Below are 8,555 nucleotides of genomic sequence, written 5' to 3'. Positions count from 1 at the left end.
CTAACCAGCACAGCACTTTGTCAAAATCATGTCATAATGTAACACTAACAATTGGCATAATGGTCAAGAGGACAGATGGGAGAATGAATGTTTCGGTCCTGATGAGGGAAAATCTTAATGGCACATTCACATCATCTGCTATAATTCAACATCTTTCTAGTCATGCCAAGCATGGATAAACAGCTATGAATAAAATCAAATTCAAGCATTCATCATACAAACCTCACTTTGGCACATAGATTCACCAAATTCGTTATGTACATAAATGTGTTGTTGGAAGATGACTCTATCTTCATTTCTATTTCAGAAATATATAGCAGCAATCTTACTCAAACAGCAAAGCCAGGAACCCCAATTTTGCAACATTTCCCTATCTTGAGAATAGGAAATTCCTATCCCAACATTCCCACATCTTCATCTCTGGTACTCAGTGTCATTTATGCTTCCTTTTCTTTTTTTCTCACAATAAGGAATTTAATCAGCAGAACATCACTGAGATGTAACTGACTTATAAACCTTCTTTCCTTTCAAACATAGTTAATATATTTGAGTAGTTAATCTATGATGGATTTTTATGTGCTAGGACTACAACATTGAGCAAATATAGAAGACCCCTACCATATTAAGTCTTACATTCTAGTGTATATGGAGGTGATATAAAATTGTAAAAATAACATAGTTCAGAGAGCAAAATGTGTTATAAAGCCAATGGGAATAGTGATGGGAATTGGAGATCAACTTTAATTAAACTTATTAAGCAAGGCTTGTTAGCTGAAGTCTTAATGTTAAGGAGCTAGTCAATTTAAATTCTGAGTATATTTTTTCCAAAAAGTAAGATAGAAAAAGAAGTAACCATGATGCTGGACTATATTGAGCATATTTAGGGCCTATGAGGTCACTATGGTTAGAGTGAAGAAAGTAAGAACATGAGAAATGAAACTAAAAAGACTGGAGCCAGATCATGCTAAAACTTGTTAATAAAGGATTTGAATTTTATATAATAAGCCTTTTAAAGATTTTTCCCATGGAAATAGTATCAGATTACCATTTGAAAAGATTATTGTTTCTACCCTGTAGAGAATCAAAGCAATAGTAAAAGCAGAGTCCTGGGAAGATGCTATTGTAGTCTCAGTGAGAGATTTTGGGACCCTGCAACTAGGATGGTGGCATTTGAAATGGAGGGAAGTAGATGGGTATTTTCAGGAACATTTTCACTGACAATAGGAATCAAAGCTCTAAGTATGGTGAATAAAGCAATAAGGGTACAATATATAAAGAATTAGCCACTGGTGGATGGACATTTTGGCTAACAGAAAATCCCCAATCCATTGCAACCTCACCATAGAAGTAGCTATACAATGAGCTAGAGTGTAAACAAAACCTTGAGAATTTTAAAACAAAGGCATGAATCTAGAAATTTCTGAAAATATATTGGTGGTCACTTTTTGTTACTCCTTAGATGAAATTCATGTCTAGATTTGGAGTAGGAACATTGTATTACAAAATATTTACAGTTTCATTGTGGAACCAACTTTGGATAACCAACTTTTTCCTCTGTGAAATGAAGTTCACCCCTTGAAAATCATTAAATTGTTATGAAAAAATTTCCAAATATTACCTCAAAATGCAAAATGTCTATAACTTTTATCTACTGTTCTTGCTATGCTTTTAATCCTAAATCTTTATTTTTTTGAGCTCCTAAAATTAAAGTTTGTCTAAATTTCTAAAAGGACTTGTTATATCATATTACATTTCCAAAAATATAATTTGTTTTCTCTAGATGTGCTACTTTTATCAGGCAGGCTTCCCTGGTAGTTCAGCTGGTAAAGAATCCACCAGCAATGCAGGAGCCCCTGGTTCAATTCTGGGTAGGGAAGATCTGCTGGAGAAGGTATAGGGTACCACTCCAGTATCTTGGGGCTTCCCTGGTGACTCAGGTGGTAAAGAATTTGCCTGCAATGTGGGATACCTGGGTTTGATCCCTGGGTTGGGAAGATCCCCTGGAGGGCATGGCAACCCAGTATTTTTGCCTGGAAAATCCCCATGCACAGAGAAGCTTGGTTACACATTTTATGCTACGTTCAGATATCTATCTATCTATAGTGTGGAATCTTGGCTCATATCCTAGAATTTCTTTGCAAAATGACTCTGGAATAAGATGGAGGAGGAGTGGGTGGATGTGGAGTACATCTCTCTCCATGGATGCATCAGGAATACACCTTCATGTGCAGATCTCACAGAACAGGAGCTGAAAGCAGGCAGGAGTCCCTGACTACCAGAAATGAATATATAGATACACACAAAACTCAGTAGGGTGAAGGAAGAAAGGGAAAAAGAGGAGGAGAGTGGTCAGGACTAGACCTGCACTTGGGGTGGGTGGGGGAACTGAAGCAGAGGTGAGATACCCACATGAGGGCAATTGTTTGGGACAGAGGAGAAGCATTTGAGGCTGTTGGAGAGTGAAGCAGCTGACCTGTGACAGTCTGAATGGAGTGAGAACCACACAGACAATCTGTGCTGCAGCTTTACATGCCCCAGACAGGGACATCCCCTAGGACACATTGAGCCTGGCCACTGGAGCATAGGGATTGAGAGAAGTCCCAGGTTGAGGACTGCTGTTGACTGTGGGGATGTGGCCCAAGGGGATGTGAGGGAGGAGATTTCTGCAGGAAAAGCCTTTGGAGGAAGGTTGGGAAGCCATGGAGGCAGGGCGATACTGCTGAGTCATATACAGGGGGTGGAGTCATCACTGTAGCCTCTCTGTCCCCACAGGCCAGTACTGGCAGCTCACCAATAGAGAAAGATCCTAGAGAGGGTGGCCCTTTGAGTGCCTGCTGTACTAACAACAGAGAACGACCAGCCAGGGAGACCTTTTGAATGCCAGCTGCCAAAGTCTAGAAAAAAAATCTCTAATGATATCATAGCTGCTGTGCTCATGGCCACTGGATCTCCTGCATATCTGGCAGTGCCAGGACCCCTGTGATCCAAGCAGCCATGACACTTGTATGGTTGATCCTCACTGGGGCAGAGCTGCCATAGGCTAGGAAAAAATAAAACAAACAAACCCTAATAGTGCCATATCTCCTGTGCCCATGGCAGCTGGCATCCATGCACACCTGGCACCACCAGGTTTCCCATGATCCAAGCAACTGCACCACCTTCACACTTCATCCTCATTGGGGCAGAGCTGTCAGAGGTTAGAGAAAAACCCTAATAGGACCATATCTCTTGTGCCCATGACCACTAGCTCCCCTGTGTATTTGGTGCTGCCAGGGTCCCTGCAATCCAAGAAACTGTGCCACCTTAACACATGGTCCTCACTGGGGCAGGCCCAAGTCCACCAGGGCAGCCTCAGGAGCAAACTCCTATGGATAACTTATATGCAGAGGTATGGATAAAACCACAATTGAACTCCAAGGGCACAGTGGCTAAGGAAGAGGATACAAGCTGCAGATTAGATCCACACAATAAACTAGGTAGACTGTGTCTATGGAATATATAAAGGGACTATGTTTTGGCAATTTTCTTTGGTCTTGTTTTCTGGTTTGTGCTTTAGTTTTGTTTTTAACTGGTCCTATGTTTTCTTTGGGCTGTTTTGGTTTTGTTTGTGTGTGCTAATGTGTGTACATTCGTTTCTGTTATTATTTGTCTGATTTTGCATTTACCATTTATCTGGGGTTCGTTTTTTTGCTTTTGTTTTGTGTGTGTGTGTGTGTTTGCTTTAATCTCCTCTAATGCCATAACAAACATCTTGTGGCATTTTGATTCCCTGGCCAGAGGTTAGGCCTAAGCCTCTGGAATGGGAGCACTGAGTCCAGGACACTCGATTGGACTGCAAGAGAACTCTTGACTCCAGGGAGTATTTATTAGTGAGAACTCCCATGAAAGCCCCCACCTGCATCCAAGACCCATCATCACCCAACTGCCAGCAGCACCCAGTGCAGGATGCCTCACCCAAACAACATGTAAGACAAAAACACAAACCAAATCATCAGCAGAGATGCTTCCCACAAACACCTTAAAACACACCACCTCACACAACCCTGACCATCAGAGGGGAGAAGACTCACCTCCTCCCACAAGAACCCAGGCATAAGTCCCTCCCAACATAAAGCCTACACAAACCACTGGACCAAACTCACTGACTGATGACAGAGGCCAAAGAGAAGAACTAGGACCCTAAATCCTGGGGAAAGGAGACATCAAACAGTAAGTTAGAAAAAACGAAAAGACAGAAATGTATTTTGCAAACAAATAAGGTTAAAAACTCACAAGACCAAATAAACAAGATGGAAATAGACAAATTACCTGAAAAAGAATTCAGAGTAATGATAGTAAATATGATCCAAAACCTCAAAAACAGAATGGAGAAAATTCAAGAATCAATTGACACATTTAACAAGGACCTGGAAGAAATAAACAGAAATGAACAACACAATTAATGAAATTAAAACTACTCTAGAAGGAATTAGTAGCAAAATAACAGGTAAAAGAATGGATAAGTGAGCTGCAAGATAAAATGGTGGAAATAACTGAAGTGTAGAACATAGGAAAAATAATGAAAAGAATTGAGGACAATATTAAATGTACCACCATTCGAATTATAGGGGTCCCAGAAGAAGAAGAGGAAAAGAAAAGGTCTGAGAAAATTTTTGAAGCAATTATAGTAAAAAACTTCCCTAAAGTGGGAAAGAAAATATAGTCAATCAATTCCAAGAAGCACAAAGAGAGTCCCATAAAGGATAAACCAAAGGAGAAACACACCAAGATGCATACTAATCAAACTAACAAAGATTAAACACAAAGAATATTAAAAGCAGCAAGGGAAAAGCAGTAAGTAACTTACAAGGAAGTGAAGTGAAAGTCACGCAGTCATGTCCAACTCTTTGCTAACATGGACCATAAGCTGCCAGGCTCCCCTGTCCATGGGATTTCCCAGGCAAGAATACTGGAGTGGGTAGCCATTGCCTTCTCCAGGGGATCTTCCTGATCCAAGAATCAAACCAAAGTTTCCTGCATTGCAGGAATATTCTTTATGATCTGAGATACCAGGGAAGCCCAGTAAGAAAATATATAGTTAATTACTTTAAATGTAAATGGATTAAATATTCCATCCAAAAGACACAGACTGGCTGAATGAATACAAGACCAATTTATATGCTGTTTACAAAAAACTCACTTCAGACCTAGAGACACATATAGACTGAAAGTGAGAAGGTGGAAAAAGATTCCATGCAAATGGAAATCAAAAGAAAGCCAGAGTACCAATTCTCATATCAGATAAAATCGATCTTATAATAAAGAATATTATAAGATATAAGGAAGGACAATACAAAATGATCAAGTGAAGAAGAATCCAAGAAGAAGACTTAACAATTGCAAACATTTATTCCCCCAACATAAAAACACCACAATAAATAAGGAAAACACTAAGAGAAATAAGACGGAAAGTCGATGGTAACACAAAAATAATATGGAAATTTAACACTCCACTTATACGAATAGACCGTGCATCAAAACAGAGAATTAACAAGGAAACACAAGCCTTAAAAGATACATCAGACCAGATGGACCTAACTGATACCTTCAGGACATTCCACCCACATGTAAAATACACTTTCTTCTCAAGTGGACATGGAATATTCTTCAGGATAAACCACATCTGGGTCATAGATCAAGTCTCAGCAAATTTAAGAAAACTGAAATTGTATAAAGCATCTTTTCTGACAACAATGTTATGAGAATAGATAAAACTTACAGAAAAAAAAAGTGTAAAAAAACACAAACACATGGAGATTAAGCAATGCATTACTAAATAACCAACAGGTTACTGAAGAGGTAAAAGAGAAAACCAAAAAATTACTAGAAACAAATGACAATGAAAACATGATGACTCAAAAACTAAGGGATGCAACAAAAGTAGTTCTAGGAAGGAGGTTTATAGCAATACAATCTTCAGTTCAGTTCACTCACTGAGTCCTGTCCGATTCTTTGGGACCCCATGAACCACAGCACGCCAGGTCTCCCTGTCCATCACCAACTCTTGGAGTTCGCCCAAACTCATGTCCATTGAATCGGTGATGCCATCCAACCATCTCATCCTCTGCTGTCCCCTTCTCCTCCTGCCCTCAATCTTTCCCAGCAGCAGGGTCTTTTCAAATGAGTCAGCTCTTCACATCAGGTGGCCACAGTATTGGAGTTTCAGCTTCAACATCAGTCCTTTCAACGAACATCCAGAACTGATCTCTTTAGGATAGACTGGTTGGATCTCCTTGCAGTCCAAGTGACTCTCAAGAGTCTTATCGAACACCACAGTTCAAAAGCATCAATTCTTTGGTGCTCAGCTTCCTTTATAGTCCAACTCTCACATCCATACATGACTATGGGAAAAATCATAGCTTTGACTAGACGGACCTTTGTTGGCAAAGTAATGTCTCTGCCTTTTAATATGCTACCTAAGTTGGTCATAACTTTCCTTCCAAGGAGTAAGTGAAAGTGAAGTAGCTCAGTCGTGTTCAAGTCTTTGCGACCCCGTGAACTGTAGCCTACCAGGCTCGTCCCTCTATGGGATTCTCCAGGCAAGAATACTGGAGTGGGTCGCCATTTCCTTCTCCAAGGAGTAAGTACCTTTTAATTTCACGGGTGCAGTGATTTTGGAGCCCCCCAAAATAAAGTCAGCCCTGTTTCTACTGTTTCCACATAAAATTGCCATGAAGTGATGGGATGGATGCCATAATCTTAGTTTTCTAAATGTTGAGCTAAACCTGCTTTTCCACTCTCCTCTTTCACTTTCAACAAGAGGCTATTTAGTTCTTCTTCACTTTCTGCCATAAGGGTGGTGTCATCTGCATATCTGAGGTTATTGATATTTATCTCAGCAATCTTGATTCCAGCTTGTGCTCCTTCCAGCCCAACATTTCTTATGATGTACTCTGCATATAAGTTAAATAAGCAGGGTGACAATATACAGCCTTGACATATTCCTTTTTCTATTTGGAACCAGTCTGTTGTTCCATGTCCAGTTCTAACTGTTGCTTCCTGACCTGCATACAGGTTTCTCAAGAGGCAGATCAGGTGGTCTGGGATTTCCATCTCTTGAAGAATTTTCACCAGTTTATTGTGATCCACACAGTCAAAGGATTTGACATAGTCAATAAAGAAGAAATATATATATATATATATATATATATATATTTGGAACGGTCTTGCTTTTTCAATGATCAAGCAAATGTTGGCAATTTGATCCCTGGTTCCTCTGCCTTTTCTAAAACCAGCTTGAACATCTGAAAGTTCAGAGTTCATGTATTGCTGAAGCCTGGCTTGGAGAATTTTGAGCACTACTTTAATAGCATGTGAAATGAGTGCAATTGTGCAGTAGTGTGAACATTCTTTGGCATTGCTTTTCTTCAGGATTGGAATGAAAACTGCCACTTTCCAGTCCTGTGGCCACTGCTGTGTTTTCCAAATTTGCTGGCATATTTAGTGCAGCACTTTCACAGCATCATCTTTTAGGATTTGAAATAGTTCAACTGGAATTGCATCACCTCCTACAGCTTTGTTCATAATGATGCTTCCTAAGGCCCACTTGTCTTCACATTCCAGAATGTCTTGCTCTAGGTGAATGATCACACCATCGTGATTATCCGGGTCATGAAGATCTTTTTTGTACAGCTCTTCTGTATATTCTGGTCACATCTTCTTAATATCTTCTGCTTCTGTTAGGTCCATACCCTTTCTGACAGAATGTGGCCGCTGGAGAAGGGAATGGCAAGCCACTTCAGTCTTTTTGCCTTGAGAATCCCATGAACAGTATATAAAGGCAAAAAGGTAGGGCAAGGAAAGATGAACTGCCCAGGTCGGTAGGTGCCCAAGATGCTGCTGGAGATCAGTGGAGAATTAACTCCAGAAAGAATGAAGGGAAGAAGCCAAAGCAAAAACAACACCCAATTGTGGATGTGGCTGGTGATAGAAGCAAGGTTCAATGCTGTAAAGAGCAATATTGCATAGGAACCTGGACTATTAGGTCCATGAATCAAGGAAAATTGGAAGTGGTCAAACAGGAGATGCCAAGAGTGAATGTCAACATTCTAGGAATCAGTGAAATAAAATGGACTGGAATGGGTGAATTTGAACTCAGGTGACCGTTATATCTACTACTGTGGGCAGGAATCCCTTAGAAGACATGGAGTAGCCATCATAGTCAACAAGAGTCTGAAATGCAGTACTCGGATGCAATCTCAAAGATGACAGAATTATCTTTATTCATTTCCAAGGCAAACCATTCAATATCACGGTAATCCAAGTCTATGCCCCGACCAGTAACACTGAAGAAGCTGAACAGTTTTATGAAGACCTAGAAGACCTTCTAGAACTAACATCCCCAAAAGATGTCCTTTTCATTATAGGGAACTTCAATGCAAAAGTAGGAAGCCAAGAAACACGTGGAGTAACAGGCAAATTTGGGCTTCGAGTACAGAATGAAGCAGGGCAAAGGATAAGAGTTTTGTGAAGAGAACGCACTGGACATAGCAAACACCTTCTTCCAAAAACACAAG

The sequence above is a fragment of the Odocoileus virginianus genome, chromosome X (assembly GCF_023699985.2).
Source record: "Odocoileus virginianus isolate 20LAN1187 ecotype Illinois chromosome X, Ovbor_1.2, whole genome shotgun sequence".
Classification (NCBI taxonomy): domain Eukaryota; kingdom Metazoa; phylum Chordata; class Mammalia; order Artiodactyla; family Cervidae; genus Odocoileus; species Odocoileus virginianus.
The sequence above is the reverse complement of the archived record's forward strand: the minus strand, read 5'-3'. Positions refer to the sequence as shown.